A 22142-nucleotide genomic window follows, 5' to 3' on the forward strand; every position below is an offset into this window, starting at 1 on the left:
AGAAGACAAAGGAGCCTCTAACAGTCAATGCTACGGTTGAGAAAATGTACTGTATCTAAGAAAGTGAATTTAAGTTGGACCATCTGGCTGCTCTCTTCAAATCATCGTCAACGACACTGTTCTCATTACCCCATTGACACGGATCATTGACACGGCTGATTAGCCGTCCTCAGAAGATCACTCCAGAATGGGAAGAGTGAACATCACCCTGTTAGTCCACAGACTACAGAACCAGACAACTATCATCCAGAACACAAGGAGAAGACCCCATTGAGCCCTTTCCACGGGGACCTGGGTCCAACAGAGATACACAACCTCCGACACGTAAATACATGCATTACTTCTTACCAAACGGGCGGCAGCTCAGGGCAAGGTATTAGGATTACTGTGAGCGTAGTTCCATGTGTATCCAAGTGTTCTCTCTCTCTCTCTCTCTCTCTCTCTCTCTTCAACTCGCCATCTGTTGTAACAAGTGTCATATTGTGTTAGTCCGCTAGGGACTCGTTTTCATTGTATGAAGTTCTAATCCCTAACCTATGCGTGCGTGTATGTGATTGTATCTTGTGCTATCATTTTTTATTAGTTAGTAAATAAATAATGAAATACATTTGTGTGGTACGGAATGATCAGTAAGACCCGAGTTTGTGCTGATTTAAAGAGTCTACGACTTCCAGAATGAGACTGATATGAGGTAAATGATTAATAAGTGACTGTTACATGATATAAGAGTTAATTCGGGAAACGGTAACTCATTAAACAACTTTTCCCGTGGTGCCCCAAATTCCTAATGAGTTAATTGTTACATGATTAATTTAATCTAGTAACAATTAAACATAGTAGGCAATTATTCGATAAATAATAGTCATCACATTAATGAAAGTCACATCACGACACTGTCCAATGCTGCCTTCTGTGGTAGTCAGTCTCATTGTTGTTTACAGGCCCTCTCTTAACTGGGGAGGACAGGAGGGAGATCAGAGGGGCAGAGTTCACAGGATGTAACAGCAGAAACTGTGTGTTTGTGTGTGTGTGTGTGTGTGTGTGTGCGTGCGTGGCTCCATTTTAACTAGTTAGGAAAGGGGAGAAATGAGAGGGACAGAGGCTGCAGTATATAACAGATGAAACTGTGTGTTGTGTTACCTTCGCCTGCATGGCTGTACAGTGCTGCTGCCTGTGTTAGTCAGTCTCACTGTTGTTCATAGGCTCAGTCTTAACTTGGGAGGAGAGGAAAGAGAGGAGAGGGGCAGTGTTCACAGTATGTAACAGCAAAAACTATCTCTGTGTGTGTGTGTTACATGAGGAACAGTGATAAAGGAAATAACAAGTAACAGTTAGGTCATACTTACCAGAATAGTACTTACTATCATAAATCCAACTCAATGAAAGGGGTCATCCTTGGAACAGAAAAAAACTTGATCGTTGTTAAACATCGTTACTAAGCCCATTTATGCGGTATTACTACTAGGCTGTCAACTGGGTAATGATTAGCCTATTTAATGATTTACTATTAAACATGTTACAAAAAAACACTGAAGACATACCTTCCTTTTTCCTTTTATTAAATATTGATTATCTTTTCTCTCTATGCTGAAATTTAAAAAAAGTGCATCTCATTGGTCCGAACCATGCAAATGGCCTCATTGAGTGACAACTCTACAAAGCTCAGGTGTTGTGGAGCCTTCCACACGAGGCTCCGTTCCAGATGAAAAATGAAAAAAGCTGACCCCCCGGGAAAAGATGGAAGTAAAGCAAAGAAGGGGTTATACTATAACTGAATAAAAGGGGTAATTTGGGGTTAAGGGAAACATTGCCCATGTAAGCGTTTTTTTGTATGAAAACACAGAAGAATTTTGTATATTAACACTCAAAACACCTATACATTGACAATAAAGTATGTAAACCTATACTTGATGTGAAGTTTATGCTCATCGTTCATCTTCTCCCTCAGTGCGGCTCAGATGAATTTTGGGGTTATATCTGGAAACTTGTTTTGCACAGTTTCTACAAATCCAAATTGGGTCAAAGTAAAACATTTTATGAGTTAATAAATGGGGTTTGCCACTGGAAATAACGTTTTAGTGCTGCATTAGGATCTAAATGTTTCCCTTACCAATTATCAGTTTGACTTTTCCCTCATCAAGGGCCGGCTTTGCTGAAGTCCCTTTATTGGCATTTCCAATTTTTCCAGATAATCCATGGGTAGCGATCACCTCCCTCCCAGGTCTTTAAACATGGCTGTGCTGGAGGTGCCACCTCTACCGCAGGCTTGCAGCGTGGCATTACCTATGCCCAAAGGGGTAATCCCCTCTGCCGATGGTCCTGGCTGTATACATGTTAACATAATCATACACTAATATCTTAGCACTGTCCAATGTTAAAAGATGACAAATACACTTTTTGAATGGCTAATTAGGCTGGGCAGTGACCTGAGGGGCTGGTGGTTGGGCAGTGACCTGAGAGGCTGGAGGCTGGGGCACAGCTTCAAGTTTAGAAGCAAGGCTATTCATGAGATTGAAAACAGAAACAAATAAACTTGTTTTCAATTCAATCACTTGAAAAGAGTGAGACACAGACAGAAGAGAGAGACATTAAGGTGATTCCTTAGTAAAAATATAAACATGACTATAGCAATACATACCTCTCTGCAGAGACATGTTCAGGGTTGTCAGTTCCTGGTTTTGGACCTTCAACTGTTTCACCTCATTTTTAAGAGCCTTAATCTCTTCTTCCTCCTCTTCCTTAGCCTTATTTTCCCTTTCTGTGATCTTCTCCATAAGGAGATCCTTTGTCCCGTCAGCAACCTAATCAGTCAAAAGTTTAATGTGAGAAAATAGGAGCTCCTAGAAATTCAGAGAGCAATTGAATGATTAACTTTAAGTATCTGCACAAGAATAAAAACTCTTGGGCCTACCTTTCTCATCTTCTTTGCCGGATTGGTTTTGGTTCTTGCAGACTGGGGAGTGCTGGGGGGAGTGTATGGGCGCTTGGTCTGCGTTTGTCTTTTGCTTTTGGGTTCCTCGTCCTTCCTTTGACTCTTAGGTGACTCTAGTTTGAGTAATTTCCTCATCAATTTGTCTTTGTACTCTATAAAAGTGTGAGTTGATAGACAGCAACAATTAGGCAAACATTACCTACTGTAAAGTTATGTTTTTATGTTAGATAGCTAGCTAGCTAACATTAGCTACATTATACATTAGCTAACTTTAACGTTAGCTGTAAGCTAATCATGGCTAACGTTAACCAACGTCATTTGCTAACTTAGCTAGCTAACTAATGTTAGCTAGTTGGATAGGTGGCTAGTTATTCAATAGGACAGACTAATTACCTAAAGTTGAATTACCCTACATATTTACTTACTTGAATTTCCAGCCATTTTAGGAGTCAGGATTGGAGATTGTAGCTAGCTATGTAACTTGTCTTGGGATAGCTGGCCAGTGTAAAATTTGACCGTTGGAAGAAATGTGAACATTCCCTGGCTACAGTAGCGACCTGTCATCAAAGCAGGTGGGGCAACGCTGTCATCAAGCCAAAGGGTGGCTACTTTGAAGAATCTCAAATATAAAATATATTTTGATTTGTTTAACACTTTTTTGGTTACTACATGATTCCATATGTGTTATTTCATAGTTTTGATGTCTTCACTATTATTCAGTCTCCCGAGTGGCGCAGTGGTCTAAGACACTGCATCGCAGTGCTAGCTGTGCCACTAGAGATGCTGGTTCTAATCCAGGCTCTGTCGTAGCCGGCCGCTGCCGGGAGACCCATGGGGCGGTGCGCAATTGGCCCAGGGTAGGGGAGGGAATGGCCGGCAGGGATGTAGCTCAGTTGATAGAGCATGGCGTTTGCAACGCCTGGGTTGTGGGTTCGTTTCCCACAGGGGGTATGAAAAAAATAAAAATAATAATGTATGCAGTAACTGTAAGTTGCTCTGGATAAGAGTGTCTGCTAAATGACTTAAATGTAAATGTATTCTACAATGTAGAAAATAGAAAAAATAAAGAAAAACCCTGGAATGAGTAGGTACTGTATGTATATTGATTTAAAAATAAATACATAAAAAAGCGGGATAGTAAAATGTTTTCAGTGTAAACTTAAATGACTAAATCCAGATATAAAGTATGTTGACAATATAATGGAGCAATATATTTTTAAATACTATAATCTTTGAGAAATAAGAATAACCTAAATAAAAACGAGACAGTCAGGGAGAATCAACAAGTGCCAAAATGGCATGGGGCCCCTATTTGCTTTGTTATAATGTTTGAGTCAATCAGATAGTACAAAGAAATAGAAAATCAGAATAGAATGTTTGGATAAGAATGTCTGCAAAATGACAAAAAATATAAATAGCATAAGAACACGACATAAGCCATGGGAAAATGTGTAGAATTGCAGGAAATTAGCTTTAAAACTGCAAATGTTCTCTCCGCCCCATGGCAAAAAGTGTAGAATTGCAGGAAATGTGCTTTAAAACTGCAAAATGTTGTCTCTGCAGCCAAGAGGGCCTCTAAAACCGTGCCACTAGCTACGCCAGGGCTGGTAGTTTGCCCCCAGTGATGCGTTGGCCAGACCGCACCACCCTCTGGAGAGCCCTGCGGTTGCGAGCGGTGCAGTTGCCGTACTAGGCAGTGATACAGCCTGACAGGATAATCTCAATTGTGCATCTGTAAAAGTTTGTGAGGGTTTTAGGTGCCAAGCTAAATTTCTTCAGCCTCCTGAGGTTGAAGATGCGCTGTTGAGCTTTCTTCACCACACCGTCTGTGTGGGTACACCATTTCAGTTTGTCAGTGACGTGTACACTGACGAACTTGAAGCTTTCCACCTTCTCCACTGCGGTCCTGTCGATGTGGATAGGGGATTGCTCCCTCTGCTGTTTCCTGAAGTCCATGATCATCTCCTTTGTTTTGTTGACATTGAGTGAGAGGTTATTTTCCTAGCACCACACTCCCAGAGCCCTCACCTCCTCCCTGTAGGCTATCTCGTCATTGTTGGTAACGAAGCCTACTGCTGTTGTGTCGTCTGCAAACTTGATGATTGAGTTGGAGGCATGCATGGCCACGCAGTCATGGGTGAACAGGGAGTACAGGAGGGGGCTGAGCACACACCCTTGTGGGGCCCCAGTGTTGAGGATCAGCGAAGTGGAGATGTTGTTTCCTACCTTCACCACCTGGGGGCGGCCCGTAAGGAAGTCCAGGACCCAGTTGCACATGGCGAGGTTCAGACCCAGGGCGTCAATCTTAATGATGAGCTTGGAGGGTACTATGGTGTTGAATGCTGAGCTATAGTCAATTAACAGTATTCTTACATAGATATTCCTCTTGTCCAGATGGGATTGGGCAGTGTGCAGTGTGATGGCGATTGCATCGTCTGTGGATCTATTGGGGCGGTAAGCAAATTGAAGTGGGTCTAGGGTGGCAGGTAAGGTAGAGGTGATATGATCCTTGACTAGTCTTTCAAAGCACTTCATGATGACAGAAGTGAGTGCTACGGGGCGATAATCATTTAATTCAGTTACCTTTGCTTTATTGGGTACAGGGACAATGGTGGCCATCTTGAAGCATGTGGGGACAGCAGACTGGGATAGGGAGAGATTGAATATGTCCGTAAACACACCAGCCATCTGGTCTGCACATGCTCTGAGGACGCGGCAAGGGATGCCATTTTTTCTGAGGAAACTTGTCCCGAAGCCACTCCTGCGTTGTCTTGGCTGTGTGCTTAGGGTCGTTGTCCTGTTGGAAGATGGACCTTCACCCCAGTCTGAGCGCTCTGGAGCAGGTTTTCATCAAGGATCTCTCTGTACTTTGCACCATTCATCTTTCCCTCGATCCTGACGAGTCTCCCAGTCCCTGCCATTGAAAAACATCGCAACAGCATAATGCTGCCATCACCATGTTTCATCGTAGGAATGGTGCCAAGTTTCTTCCAGATGTGACACTTAGCATTCAGGCCAAAGAGTTCAATATTGGTTTCATCAGACAAGAGAATATTGTTTCTCATGGTCTGAGAGTCCTTTAGGTGCCGTTTGGCAAATTCCAAGTGGGCTGTCATGTGTTTTTTACTGAGGAGTGACTCACTCCATAAAGGCCTGGTTGGTGGAGTGCTGCAGAGATGGTTGTCCTTCTGGAAGGTTCTCCCATCTCCACAGAGGAACTCTGGAGCTCTGTCAGAGTGACCATCGGGTTCTTGGCCACCTCCCTGACCAAGGCCCTTCTCCCCCGATTGCTCAGTTTGGCCGGGCGGCCAGCTCTAGGAAGAGCCTTGGTGGTTCCAATCTTCGTACATTTAAGAATGATGGAAGCCACTGTGTTCTTGGGGACCTTCAATGCTGCAGAAGTTGTTTGGTACCCTTCCCCAGATCTGTGCCTCAACACAATCCTGTCTCAGAGCTCTATGGACAATTCCTTCGACCTCATGGCTTGGTTTTTGCTCTGACATGCACTGGCAACTGTGGGACCTTATATAGACAGGTGTGTGCCTTTCCAAATCATGTCCAATCAATTGAATTTACGAAAGGTGGACTCCAATCAAGTTGTAAAACATCTCAAGGATGATACAGTTGAAGTCGGAAGTTTACATACACTTAGGTTGGAGTCATTAAAACTCGTTTTTCAACAACTCCACAAATTCCTTGTTAACAAACTATAGTTTGGCAAGTCTGTTAGGACATCTACTTTGTGCATGACACAAATAATTTTTCCAACAATTGTTTACAGACAGATTATTTCACTTATAATTCACTGTATCACAATTCCAGTGGGTCAGAGGTTTACATACACTAAGTTGACGGTGCCTTTAAACAGCCTGGAAAATTCCAGAAAATTATGTCATGGCTTTAGAAGCTTCTGATAGGCTAATTGACATCATTTGAGTCAATTGGAGGTGTACCTGTGGATGTATTTCAAGGCCTACCTTCAAACTCAGTGCCTCTTTGCTTGACATCATGGGAAAATCAAAAGAAATCAGCCAACACCTCAGAAAAAAGATTGTGGACCTCCACAAGTCAGGTTCATCCTTGGGAGCAATTTCCAAATGCCTGAAGGTACCACGTTCATCTGTACAAACAATATTATGCAAGTATAAACACCATGGGACCACGCAGCCATCATACCGCTCAGGAAGGAGACGCGTTCTGTCTCCTAGAGATGAACGTACTTTGGTGCAAATCAATCCCAGAACAACAGCAAAGGACCTTGTGAAGATGCTGGAGGAAACAGGTACAAAAGTATCTATATCCACAGTAAAACAAATCCTATATCGACATAACCTGAAAGGCCGCTCAGCAAGGAAGAAGCCACTGCTCCAAAACCGCCATAAAAAAGCCAGACGACAGTTTGCAACTGCACATGGGGACAAAGATTGTACTTTTTGGAGAGATATCCTCTGGTCTGATGAAACAAAATTAGAACTGTTTGGCCATAATGACCATTGTTATGTTTGGAGGAAAAAGGGGAAGACTTGCAAGCCGAAAAACACCATCCCAACCGTGAAGCACGGGGGTGGCAGCATCATGCTGTGGGGGTGCTTTGCTGCAGGAGGGACTGTTGCACTTCACAAAATAGATGGCATCATGAGGAAGGAAAATTATGTGGATATATTGAAGCAACATCTCAAGACATCAGTCAGGAAGTTAAAGCTTGGTCGCAAATGGGTCTTCCAAATGGACAATGACCCCAAGCATACTTCCAAAGTTGTGGCAAAATGGCTTAAGGACAACAAAGTCAAGGTATTGGAGTGGCCATCACAAAGCCCTGACCTCAATTCTATAGAACATTTGTGGGCAGAACTGAAAGAGCATGTGCGAGCAAGGAGGCCTACAAACCTGACTCAGTTACACCAGCTCTGTCAGGAGGAATGGGCCAAAATTCACCAAACTTATTGTGGGAAGCTTGTGGAAGGCTACCCGAAACATTTGACCCAAGTTAAACAATTTACAGGCAATGCTACCAAATACTAATTGAGTGTATGTAAACTTCTGACCCATTGGGAATGTGATGAAAGAATTAAAAGCTTAAATAAATAATTTTCTCTACTATTATTCATTGTCATTGCATATGACATTTCACATTCTTAAAATAAAGTGGTGTTGATCCTAACTGACCTAAGACAGGGACTTTTCACTAGGATTAAATGTCAGGAATTGTGACAAACTGAGTTTAAATGTATTTGGTTAAGATGTATGTAAACTTCCGACTTCAACTGTGAATGGAAACAAGAGCTGAGCTCAATTTCGAGTCTAATAGCAAAGGGTCTGAATATATTCTGTTTTTTATGTATAATAAATCTGCAAAAAATTCTAAAAACCTGTTTTCACTTTGTCATTATTGTGTGTAGATTGTGTGTAGATTGATGAGGATTTTTGTTTGTTAATCCATTTTATAATAAGGATGTAACGTAACAAAATGTGGAAAAAGTCAAGGGGTCTGAATACTTTCCAAATGCACTGTATGGACTTAAAACAGTCTATACCAAAATTGTCTACTGATAATGATGATTGGTTGTATTTTGTCTGTGCTGTATCCTTAATCGTCTCATCAACATCTACCCTCCTTAGATTGTAAGAGGAAAACTGCTTATATGCCATGGCTACAAGTAAGTAAAACAGAATAACAGTGCTACACACTCACTCCTTTTTGAAACATTACTGACAGTTGCAACAGTCACCTGACATGCATGGCTCTTCCCCACAGGACAGCTCTTCCGAGAGCAACGTCGATCGCTGTGTGACCCAAGACCTCCAACATCCGTCCACTCAGGTAAAACAATATAGCAGTGCTACACATTCAAAACTTTACTGACAGCTCGCCCGAGAAGGTACTTGAACATTTGTGGCGAAATGTAACTGCAATGATTACTTAGCCATCCTAGAAGTTAGCAGGTTTTCAGGTAAAATGGGAATGTAGTTCCTCAACAGGTCAGATATTTGGGGATGGTGTTTAAAATATCCACTATGCAATATATTTAATGCTGAGTGCCTAACAGAGACTCATACGGTCACATTTTCTAAAAACTTGGTATGGCTTGGCCAGGATCGAACACCCATCCTTCTGACTTCAAAACAGAAACTCTTACCACATGACTACAGGGTAGGCTCAATATATGGAAACAATACCAAAGTACAGGTTGATGACTGAGAGGTGCATGCTCTCAGTCATCAGTTTTTGTTGGCTGTCTTCTCCTCTGTTACATTATTCTCCTCCTGCATTTGTCTACTTCCTGTTCCACTGTCTGTTTCTTAGTGATCTGCCTTCCTTCATGTTAACAGTACGGCTATAAGCCTCCTTCTGACCTGGATATCTAATATAATATGCCATTTAGCAGACGCTTTTATCCAAACGACTTACAGTCATGTGTGCATACATTTTTATGTATGGGTGGTCCCGGGGATCAAACCCACTACCCTGGCGTTACAAGTGCCATGCTCTACCAATTGAGCTATAGAGGACCACATATCTGTTGTGCTTACAGGGAGACAACGCAGGTGGAGACAACACAGATGGACCAGGTAGGGACATCATAAATCAAGTCGGAGGACAAGGAGGGGGGGGGGAGAAAAGGCTAAATCTATCCAATCAAATTAATTAAATCAAATGTATTTATTTAAAGCCCTTGTTACATCAACAGATGTCACAAAGTGCTATACAGAAGCCCAGCCTAAAACTCCAAACCGCAAGCAATGCAGATGTAGAAGCACGGTGGCTAGGAAAAACTCCCTAGAAAGAACCTAGGAAGAAACCTAGAGAGCCCTTTGTTGATGAGTGTGTCTCTTGAGAGTGACATGCCAGTTGAGAGGGACACCCACAAATGTACGTGTAAAGTTTACTATGCATTTGTGATTCCCCTGCTCGCTGCAAAGTACAGAATATCAAACAATTCAATGGTGAACATGGGTGCAACTGGTGCTATCACAAAGGAGAAGTGGTAGAAAAGGGCAATGTGTTCACTAGAGTGTATCTGCTTGAGGGTGAGGCAGAGCCACGCACAGACACTTAACACTGCATAGAGGTTGCCTTGGTGGTACAGTCAGGGAACATCATACAAGGTGTTAAGGGCCCATCTCCTTTAATGTGCATGATTGCAGGGTTTGCTTTTGATTACATGCACGGCATCTTACTTGGCATATGTCGGCAAATGACTACACTGTAGTTTGAGTCCAAATATCACCCTGAGTCCTGGTACATTGGAAGAGAAATATAGCGCATAAACAAAAGATTGCTTGCCATAAAACCACCTGTAAATGTGACAAGACCACCACGCTCAATTCATTTTGTTGACGTTGGCAGATGCACAATAAGAGACCTAGAGCCTGTGGGATTCTTAAAGAGATTGGCATTTCAAATTAGGTTCAATTAATCAAATGCACAGACATCCGTAGCACCTGTGTTTACCTGAAAGACATCCCAGGTGTACATCCCAGGAACTACATCTGTTTACAGCCCAACAAATGGTTGAACCACTTAACCACTTAACTTAACTGCATACAACCTCTTTTACATTGTATTTCTTTCTTTCTTTCTTTTTCTTTATTCAGAGTATGTATGAATGAAGGTGTTTCTTAAACTGGCAGCATGAACTATAATTGCATTATTACATTGACTGAAGTGTGGGCCTACTGAAACCATTATTAATTGTGTTGGTATCTATCAAATACAAATAGCATACACTATATTTATTGAATGTGGATATTGTCATTTATTACATTTCTCATCTGCTGAGTTGAAATGTCTGAAATTGCACTATAAGTCTCTTTACTCTGTTGTCACAACATACTGTATCTCAAATCCTGTAGTTAACTTGAAATTGCCATATCCTGCAGGAATATCAAAATCCTGCAGTGTTCGGTCCTGCAGAATTCCTGCAGGAATTGTCATGTTTGTGAAGGATTTTCAACATTTCTGCTGGACAATTCATACTCCAGCATCAGGGACTTTTCCTGCAGGATTCCTGCAGGACACCTGCACAATTCCTTCACAAAAGGTTGAATTCCTGCAGGATTCCTGTAGGACATTTTTTGTAAGTGTCATCTCTGTGTAGGTGATATTGTGCAATTCGCCCTACATCGCTAACCCACATTTGATTGTATTCCACCTACTCCAATAACAAAAAGAACACCATTGATGTTCAGCCTTACCTTTAAAAAAATGTTTCATACTCAAACTCAATTCCTTGAAAATGCTGCTCCATTTCTGCAGTCCGTGCCCTCTGGGCTCCCGAGTGGCGCAGCGGTCTAAGGCACTGCATCTCAGTGCTTGAGGCGTCACTACAGACCCCCTGGTTCGATTCCAGGCTGTATCACAACCGGCCGTGATTGGGAGTCCCATAGGGTGGCGCACAATTGGCCCAGCGTCGTCCGGGTTTGGCCGGTGTATGTCGTCATTGTAAATAAGAATTTGTTCTTAACTGACTTGCCTAGTTACATAAAGAAGAAATAAAATAAAATAAAAATGTGCAGTTCTCAAACTCAGACACAAGACCCTGACAATCAATTCCCCAGCATAACTCCTTCTCTTCTTCTGCAGTGCCCCCTGATTCAGGTAACAGAACTTGGTCCAATCTTCACCAGTGTTACAGTGACCTACATAAGACCCCAATTAACAACAACAACTTATAGGCTCTGACCCAGAAACACACATCGAATGTGTTTGTCACCCAGCTCACTGTGCAGAATTATAATTTCATTTTCCCTATTAAGTGGGCTTGACAGATGGGTCACCGCAGTACACGTTGTGGTGGAATTGAACCATTAACATTCTAATGTGTGTGGAATTGTTAGTAATTGGTGCAGCGCTATTTAGCTTTGTCATTACTGCAAACAACCTTATCAAATCAAATCAAATCAAATCAAATTGTATTGGCCACATGCGCCAAATACAACAGGTGCAGACGTTACAGTGAAATGCTTACTTACAGCCCTTAACCAACAGTGCATTTATTTTTAATAAAAAAGTAAAATAAAACAACAACAAAAAAGTGTTGAGAAAAAAAGAGCAGAAGTAAAATAAAATTACAGTAGGGAGGCTATATATACAGGGGGGGTACCAGTGCAGAGTCAATGTGCGGGGGCACCGGCTAGTTTAGGTAGTTTAAGTAATATGTACATGTGGGTAGAGTTAAAGTGACTATGCATAAATAATTAACAGAGTAGCAGCAGCGTAAAAAGATGGGGTGGGGGGGCAGTGCAAATAGTCCGGGTAGCCATGATTAGCTGTTCAGGAGTCTTAGGGCTTGGGGGTAGAAGCTGTTGAGAAGCCTTTTGGGCCTAGACTTGGTGCTCCGGTACCGCTTGCCGTGCGGTAGCAGAGAGAACAGTCTATGACTAGGGTGGCTGGAGTCTTTGACAATTTTGAGGGCCTTCCTCTGACACCGCCTGGTATAGAGGTCCTGGATGGCAGGAAGCTTGGCCCCAGTGATGTACTGGGCCGTACGCACTACCCTCTGTAGTGCCTTGCGGTCGTAAGCCAAGCAGTTGCCATACCAGGCGGTGATGCAACCAGTCAGGATGCTCTCAATGGTGCAGCTGTAGAATTTGTTGAGGATCTGAGGACCCATGCCAAACCTTTTCAGTCTCCTGAGGGGGAATAGGCTTTGTTGTGCCCTCTTCACGACTGTCTTGGTGTGTTTGGACCATGATAGTTTGTTGGTGATACGGACACCAAGGAACTTGAAGCTCTCAACCTGTTCCACTACAGCCCCGTCGATGAGAATGGGGGCGTGCTCAGTCCTCTTTTTTTTCCTGTAGTCCACAATCATCTCCTTTGTCTTGGTCACATTGAGGGAGAGGTTGTTATCCTGGCACCACACGGCCAGGTCTCTGACCTCCTCCCTATAGGCTGTCTCATCGTTGTTGGTGATCAGGCCTACCACTGTTGTGTCGTCGGCAAACTTAATGATGGTGTTGGAGTCGTGCCTGGCCATGCAGTCATGGGTGAACAGGTAGTACAGGAGGGGACTGAGCACGCACCCCTGAGGGGCCCCCGTGTTGAGGATCAGTGTGGCATATGTGTTGTTACCTACACTTACCACCTGGGGCGGCCCATCAGGAAGTCCAGGGTCCAGTTGCAGAGGGAGGTGTTTAGTCCCAGGATCCTTAGCTTAGTGATGAGCTTTGAGGGCACTATGGTGTTGAATGCTGAGCTGTAGTCAATGAATAGCATTCTCACGTAGGTGTTCCTCTTGTCCAGGTGGGAAAGGGCAGTGTGGAGTGCAATAGAGAATGCATCATCTGTGGATCTGTTGGGGCGGTATGCAAATTGGAGTGGGTCTAGGGTTTCTGGGATAATGGTGTTGATGTGAGCCATGACCAGCCTTTCAAAGCACTTCATGGCTACAGAAGTCAGTGCTACGGGTCGGTAGTCATTTAGGCAGGTTATCTTAGTGTCCTTGGGCACGGGGACTATGGTGGTCTGCTTGAAACATGTTGGTATTACAGACTCAGTCAGGGACATGTTGAAAATGTCAGTGAAGACACTTGCCAGTTGGTCAGCACATGCTCGGAGTACACGTCCTGGTAATCCGTCTGGCCCTGCGGCCTTGTGAATGTTGACCTGCTTAAAAGTCTTACTCACATCGGCTACAGAGAGCGTGATCACATAGTCATCGGGAACAGCTGGTGCTCTCATGCATGCTTCAGTGTTGCTTGCATCGAAGCGAGCATAGAAGTGGTTTAGCTCGTCTGGTAGGCTTGTGTCACTGGGAAGCTCGCGGCTGTGCTTCCCTTTGTAGTCTGTAATAGTTTTCAAGCCCTGCCACATCCGACGAGCGTCAGAGCCGGTGTAGTACGATTCAATCTTAGTCCTGTATTGACTCTTTGCCTGTTTGATGGTTCATCGGAGGGCATAGTGGGATTTCTTATAAGCGTCTGGGTTAGAGTCCCGCTCCTTGAAAGCGGCTGTATGTGTAGAGCCATTGTCATATCACTGTTTAATCATTTTCATTTAATCATTTTCAGACTTAAATCCGCTGGTGTAACACGGATGTCAAGTACTTCAAGAAAGAGAGAATGCAATATAATCTGGACTAAATTGTCAAGGGAGAAAACCAACCTTAAGAAAAAAAGGGTAGAGAAGGAAGACATGGAAAGTGGATCTAGTCTCATCAGCCAGTCTGACACAAAGAGTGAAGATACCAGTTCTACTTAATCTGAGAGCAAAATTGAGTCAGATAGTGAAGTTGAGGCAGTGGAAGGTACTCCTCCAAGACTGCCAACACATGCTGACGAAGAGTCAGATGGTGAACTTCAGACAGTAGGTGGTACTCCTCCAAGACTGCCAACACACGCTGAGGAAGAGTCAGATGGGGAACATGAGGCAGTAGGTGGTACCATGCCAAGACTGCCATCACACAGTGACATAGATTCAGAGACTGAAGCCAATGCTGGTTGTGCAATTCAGGAGACAACTGACTCTGACAATGATGATGTTGAAAAAGATTATACCTTCAGAGAGGACCTGACAACCTGGATAAGTGATTTCCAAGTGAAACACAATGCTGTTGATGCACTTCTGAAGATGCTGCAGTCTATTGGTTACCCAGATTTGCCTTCCACTGCTAGAACTCTCCTAGAAAATACCTATGTTTTTGTTGAAGTCAAGTCTAATGTGGAGTTGTCAGATTTAAAGTGAAGGTGGAGTTAGTGAAAGATCTAAGCATCTATCCTTAATCTGTGGTTGGAGATTTGAATGTTTTAGAAATATCCCTTAATCTGGATGGTCTCTCTTTGTTCAAAAGTACCAATATGTCGATATGGCCACTTTTGTTCTCCATCAATCTATCACCACCCACAGTGTTTCCTCTGTCACTTGCAATGGCATCATCGAAACCAAGCTCCCTGGAATTCCTCAATGACACTTTGCTGGAGCTTAAAGAGTTGATGCAGACTGGCTTGAAGAGGGGAGACACAGCACTGCAAGTGAAAGTTTGTTCTGTAACATGTGATGCACCTGCAAAAGCCATGGTAAAATGCATAAAGATGTATTCTGGCTACTATGGCTGTGACCGGTGCACACAAAAAGGCAGGTATTATGGGAGGATGACGTACCCGTAGGTAAAAAACCTGTGTCTCAGAACTGACAAATCCTTTAGGGAATTGGTACAGGCAGAACATCACCATGAAGGGAAAACCTCTCCTTTTTGCATCCTCCCCATTGATATGGTGAAGTCATTCCCAATTGACTATATGCACCTTTGTTGCCTCGGAGTAACCCGGAAGCTCTTGATGATGTGGACTAGGGGAAAGACTGGGGCCAGGTTGTCGTTGGTGCAAGTCAAGGAGGTCAGTCAACGACTAAACCGACTAAACGATTCAATTCCAGACTGCTTTGCTCGCAAACCACAGGGATTGGATGACCTTGACCGTTGGAAGGCCACAGAATTCAGACAGTTTCTACTCTATACTGGGAAAGTAGTGCTGAGAATAATCTTGTCTAAAGAACAGTACACACACTTCATGGCCTTCAGTGTGGCCATGTGCATTTTGGTTTCTCCTCAACTTTCTTCAATCCACAGTGCCTATGCTCATGCTTTACTGAACTTCTTTGTGGAGCAGGGAAGGATTTTGTATGGAGACACATTTCTAGTGTATAATGTTCACTCCATCCTACACCTCATTGCTGATGCTGAAGAACATGGCTGCCTTGACAACTGTAGTGCTTTCAAGTTTGAGAACTACTTGCAACAACTAAGGAAGATGGTCCGTTCAGGGAGGTGGCCAATTGTGCAAATCTGTAAAAGAGTGCAAGAACGCACAGTTAGAGCTTCTCTCGCCAACAGGTCATCAAAATGAGACGGCCAAACAATGCCTACATACTTAATGATAGGTCATGCTGTGAGGTAGTGAGCCAAGAAGATGTTTCTGATAATTACCTCTGCAGCATCTGGAATCTTACATGCTGAGTCCTTGTGACTCAAGACTGTATTGGACTTTCTGCACCACTACGAGGAGCACACAAATGCATCTCATTGCAAAGAGCAGTCTTGTTAAGCAAGCTATTATACTTGAGGAGGACCATGGCACTCGTGTTGTGCTTAGAATCTCGCACAGCTTGTAGCAAGCCCCATTTAGCTACAGTCAAGTTCACAAGCTGTATTAGTTTTGCAAACTATCTTGGCTGGTAAATCAAGAGACTGAACAGTGTGGAATTGGTGTTTTTGTTTTTCTGCACAGGGTACACAGCGTTATTATGTTGCACATTTTGTAAAAGAGAACACTGTTGAAGTTGTACCAGAGTAGTGGGTGGAGAAGAGAGATGGGGTGAGTTGATCAGTTAAATGGTTTACCCTTTTCAAGCAAAGAGATGGATAAATAGGTAACTTTAAACAGTGTCTCATATCTTGCAGGTCCAGTGTTGCTACTGGCCAAGAAATGCCAGCGGAACAATGATTAAGAGAGGAGACCGGTCTGACAAAATATTATGGGAGAAGTACAGAATTTCCATATTTTCATCCGCTGGTAAAATAATATTTTACTGTATCCATCCACTCCCATTTATATTGCAATGTATGCTTGGTTGTGTGGCCCTGGAGCAGGTTGCATCAGTTGAACATACTCCTTTACGTAAGGTTAGTTCCAACATAGAATATGTTCTAAGCCAGGCGTAACCTGTGTCACCACCTGGTTGTAAGTAATAGCTTTTGCTACGCCAGGGTGTAAAAACTAAGTGTAATGTGGGGTAGACGTATAGTATAAATCTATAACTAGTTTCCAAGGTAAGTGTTTCATGACTAGTCTTGTCGCATCTTGTTCAATTTTCTAAATCATTATGTCGGGCATAGGTAGGCCCAACTTATCTCTTACGCCTTATTAGCGTCTAACTGGTGCAACCCACTCCTGGTCAGTAGAGTCAGTAACTTCCCCCTCTTAAGTACTATATGTATTTGCTGAAAGTATTACTATGTGAATTACAAATACTCAACACCCTGTTTTGCCAGTGTTAATAGGAAAGTATTTATGACTATGTTTATTGCAAGTACAGACAATTACTCTGTGGCAGAGCAACGAGCCAAACGGGGGGTTGACACCTCCAATGTTGAATCTGACAAGGAACCAGCGAAGAGGGCGGTGACTAAACCAATCAGATTCCGTGTACAGCCATCTGGTGAGGATTTCTTAACTACTCTTATTCCATTGTGTGTATTACATGCATCAGGAAGTAGATGAAATAAATGACAATTGTTTTGTATCGTGCTTCGTAAGATGATGATGGAAGTGAGGCACTCCAGAAAAAGACAAATGAACCCAGACAAGCCCAGCGTACAGTGCCCCAGCTTCCACCAGCCTCTTGTGGTAAGATCCTGCATTAGGCTACTAGGTCATTAAATGTATAATCAGCAAGTTGATGGTAAGTTTGACACACGTTCAAGTATGTGGGTGAAGAAAAGCTTACAGTTAATGCAAGTACTAGTCTTAAATTGAGACGGCATGAAATCATAACCTAATGACAGTTGATATGACAAGAAATTACCACACACATCTGATCTTACATTTACGTTTTACATTTACGTCATTTAGCAGACGCTCTTATCCAGAGCGACTTACAAATTGCTGCATTCAACTTATGATAGCCAGTGGGACAACCCCTTTATTTTATAATTTTTTAATGGGGAGGGGGGGTAGAAGGATTACTTTTCTACTATTCCAGGTATTCCTTAAAGAGGTAGGGTTTCAAGTGTCTCCGGAAGGTGGTCAGTGACTCCGCTGTCCTGGCGTCGTGGGGGAGCTTGTTCCACCATTGGGGTGCCAGAGCAGCGAATAGCTTTGACTGGGCTGAGCGTGAACCGTGCTTCCGTAGAGGTAGGGGGGCTAGCAGGCCAGAGGTGGATGAATGTAGTGCCCTCGTTTGGGTGTAGGGTCTGATCAGAGCCTGAAGGTAAGGAGGTGCCGTTCCCCTCACAACTCCGTAGGCAAGCACCATGGCCTTGTAGTAGATGCGAGCCTCAACTGGAAGCCAGTGGAGTGTGCGGAGGAGCGGGGTGACATGAGAGAACTTGGGAAGGTTGAAAACCAGACGGGCTGTGGCGTTCTGGATAAGTTGTAGGGGTTTAATGGCACAGGCAGGGAGCCCAGCCAACAGCGAGTTGCAGTAATCCAGACGGGAGATGACAAGTGCCTGGATTAGGACCTGTGCCGCTTTCTGTGTAAGGTAGAGTCGTTCTCTGCAAATGTTGTAGAGCATGAACCTGCAGGATCGGGTCACTGCTTTGATGTTAGCGGAGAACGACAGGGTGTTGTCCAGGGTCACGCCAAGGTTCTTTGCACTCTGGGAGGAGGACACAATGGAGTTGTCAACCGTGATGGCGAGATCATGGAGCTGGCAGTCCTTCCCTGGGAGGAAGAGCAGCTCCGTCTTGCCGAGGTTCAGCTTGAGGTGGTGACGCGACATCCACACTGATATGTCTGCCAGACATGCAGAGATGCGATTCGCCACCTGGTTATCAGAAGGGGGAAAGGAGAAAATTAATTGTGTGTCGTCTGCGTAGCAATGATAGGAGAGACCATGTGAGGATATGACAGAGCCAAGTGACTTGGTGTATAGAGAGAATAGGAGAGGGCCTAGAACTGAGCCCTGGGGGACACCAGTGGTGAGAGCACGTGGTGCGGAGACAGATTCTCGCCACGCCACCTGGTAGGAGCGACCTGTCAGGTAGGACTCAATCCAAGAGTGAGCAACGCCGGAGATGCCCAACTCGGAGAGGGTGGAGAGGAGGATCTGATGGTTCACAGTATCAAAGGCAGCAGATAGGTCTAGAAGGATAAGAGCAGAGGAGAGAGAGTTAGCTTTAGCAGTGCGGAGAGCCTCCGTGACACAGAGAAGAGCAGTCTCAGTTGAATGACCAGTCTTGAAACCTGACTGGTTTGGATCAAGAAGGTCATTCTGAGAGATAGCAGGAGAGTTGGCTAGAGACGGCACGCTCAAGAGTTTTGGAGAGAAAGAAAGAAGGGATACTGGTCTGTAGTTGTTGACATCGGAGGGATCGAGTGTAGGTTTTTTGAGGAGGGGTGCAACTCTCGCTATCTTGACATACTTGATTATTAGTCACATTACCAAAGTGTAACAGTTATTTTTTTAAATGTTATTAGCAACTTCAAGAGCCAGTGTTTTTGAAAAGACCCTACAAGGTACATCATGTTTCAAGTCTGATAAACGAGCCTACTTTCTCAAAGTTCTGTTACCACCAACTGTATGGGATGAACAGGAAAATCTGTTACGTGTGTACTGTAAATGTGGTAACGGTTTGACATCTGTGATGTTCTCTGAAGTTGCAGATTGTGCCACCTCAAGCCAGAGCGACAGTAAGTGTCTGGTTGTAGTTTGTTAGGGTAAACAATTGAATTGTATGAAGTATTACAGTATAGCTTTACAAACCTTTCAAAGCCACTCAATAGAATACAATTACCATCACATTTTTGCATGTTAGGTCATTTAAAGTATTATTACTACTGTTAGAACTTTCCAAATACTTGTGGTGCTGTGTATGGGTGAAACTTGTATTTACAACAGTAGTGAAATCACCCTATTCTTCTGGCGTAAAACACAAGTGTGATGCCATGTTTGTAAATATCTGTATGTATTTGCCATCAAACTAAAAGCATTATTTAAAACAAAAAATTATGCTTAGCATTTATTTTAGTTGGGATTCATTAACCTTCCCACTGAGCTCCTGACTGACATCCCATCACTTTTGGTTCTGTGCCAGTTTCAAAAGCATGCAAAGTATATCTTAATTTTTTTCCTTCTGTTTTCTCAGTTAGTCCAAGTGGCAGCCAGGAAGAAGCTGGCCAAGACAGAGCATCAGAATCAGGTTTCTTTAGCCATCAAGATATTGATCTCGAATTTCGTAAATGTAGAAAGTTTAAATAACAGCATGATTTTTTACTTATATTTTAGACCAAGAGCTGCCATCCCTGCTTGATGAGCCTGTGGCTTCTGAGATGCCCGCTGGATACATTAAAGGTATATTATGCTAGCCTATATGTTACAAAATGTTGCTTCTCTTGTATTATCAACATCAATTCCAAATTGTATGGCTGTCAGCAGATATATGGTTATCAAAACTACTAATATATATGAGGGGTGGATATTTTGATCGAGGTATTGAGATGAGGATAATGGTGAAACTGGAGATGATCCGTACAGAGTTCAAGACTGCTCTGAACCAAGTTATGGAGGCCATAGAGGCACGGCAGCCAAAGGAGTCGGAATCCTTGGGGCAACTTGAAATGCTGCAAAACCCTGCAGAAACAAATGAGGAACTGAAGGATATCTGTGAAACACTTAAAGACTCCCACTATCGAAAGAAAATGGTAGGGATGGCCATTTAAAATGTATCTGTTTGTGAAATCTACATCAAGTATTTTAACAGCAATTGACAAAAATATGTTAGCTGTTGATCAAGAGCCCCTTGAATGCGTCCAGATTTGAGAGAAGATTGCAACCTGCAATATTTTTTAATCCAAATATCTTAATGTCAACGAAATGCAGTTGTCATATATGCCATATGCCTATATAGTGTTTGGATTGATTTCCCAATTAACACTTAACTTATCTTAAGAAGAAGCGATCAGCCCTCTGCCTGTTTACACAAGTTTTAGCCCATGATTACATGATACACTACAAAAATGATTTCTCATTACTATCAATCAGAACTGTATGGCCAGCTGTTTTTGCTGAGGAACACACAACTGAGTGGGATTTATTAAAGTATATTTTTAATTTTTTTATCAGATCCGATACCCGACCCTCTGCCGTGGCCTGGACCTGGGCTCAGGAATCAGACAAATGATGAGAAAAATTGGAACAGAGGAGCTGTGGACAGGCTACTCCTTGAAGGGCAGGAAGGGGAAGAGGGCCTTTAATGAGCTATCGATCTATGATGCTGTCACAAGTAAGTAAATGCACAAGTTTAGATCGTTATTTATTATTATTAAGTAGATAGTATTATTGGTCAAGTGATGGTAAGTCAAATATGTATTTATTAACATTTCAAATGAATTAAATCAGTAACAAGGCAGTTACAAACTAAATGTGATATCTTACCACCTGCTATGATCGGAGAGAGAGGACAAAGGAAAGGTGAAGGAGAGAGGTATTATGGCCAACACTGCCTATGAGGGACGAGAGGGACAATACCCAACCTATGTCTCAGCCAGCATAGGTGGAAAAGTAGTGAAATGACATGGGATGTACCATTTCAAATCTTTTTGACAACATAGGAGCATCCCTGAAAGCACACCCCAAGGCTACCTACCAAGAAGTAGATGACAAAATAGCAGACGCTCTCAAACATGCACCAGTTCGGCTCAAGAGTAAGAGAAAGGTATGATTAAAAAGAACACTTTATGATTTGTTTTACTTCACTTTAATCCAGTCGGTCAGTATAGGTAAATTATTGTGCTAGTACAAAAGGAATGTAGTAGGTAGTCGACGTTAAAACGGCATTTTGATCATTTGTTTACGGAAAATAATGACCAATTTGTGTTATTGTGACTTTCAGGAGCAGGTCGAGGAAGTGCCAGTGGATGAGGATGGAGCAGCAGCACCTGAATAAACATAACATAGTTATTCACTTTTAGCTTTAAGCAGTTTTACAGTTCTTGATTGGAGTGCAGTGTTCATGTTTTTACTGACTTGTTATTTTGTGAGCTTATTGCTGTGATTTTGTTTACAAATCTATAGTGATACAGTTTTAAGTAAAAAAAAATTTAAAGCGCTTATTTTCTGGATTTTTGCATATTTCATCAGTGGACACCTACCGTCAGGATACTGTGTATATGTTCAGGGTAGATTAAATGACGTGTCTTAAGGGGCCTCCCGAGTAGCGCTGTGGTCTAAGACACTGCATCGCAGTGCAAGCTGTGTTGCTGCAGATGCTGGTTCGATACCTGTCTGTATCGCAGCCAGCGTCGTCCGGGTTAAGGGAGGGTTTGGCCTCATGTACACCATAACGTCACTAAACGTGAAAGTACATTGAGAGCCCCACAAAATGCAGTTACATGCTGGTAACTACTGGGAAGGTAACTTTCGTCAGTGGGTACCTACAGTACCAATAAGGCATGTAACAGCACGTTCACGGAAGGTTCAAGGACATCTCTTATAACGTTATATAGCTGTTTAAAATCCTCCACATTTCTACGTCCTGAAAATACTTTG

General features: G+C 43.0%; 1 long non-coding RNA gene across 1 annotated transcript; it reads left to right on the forward strand.

The window, feature by feature from the left end:
- The first annotated feature begins 19263 nt into the window (after positions 1-19263).
- LOC121533279 lies at positions 19264-19946 on the forward strand. Its single transcript, XR_005994443.1, has 3 exons — positions 19264-19285; positions 19741-19794; positions 19881-19946. It is a non-coding gene; the product is annotated as an uncharacterized LOC121533279 (long non-coding RNA).
- The last annotated feature ends 2196 nt before the right edge of the window (positions 19947-22142 follow it).

The sequence above is a fragment of the Coregonus clupeaformis genome, chromosome 20 (genome assembly GCF_020615455.1).
Source record: "Coregonus clupeaformis isolate EN_2021a chromosome 20, ASM2061545v1, whole genome shotgun sequence".
Classification (NCBI taxonomy): Eukaryota; Metazoa; Chordata; class Actinopteri; order Salmoniformes; family Salmonidae; genus Coregonus; species Coregonus clupeaformis.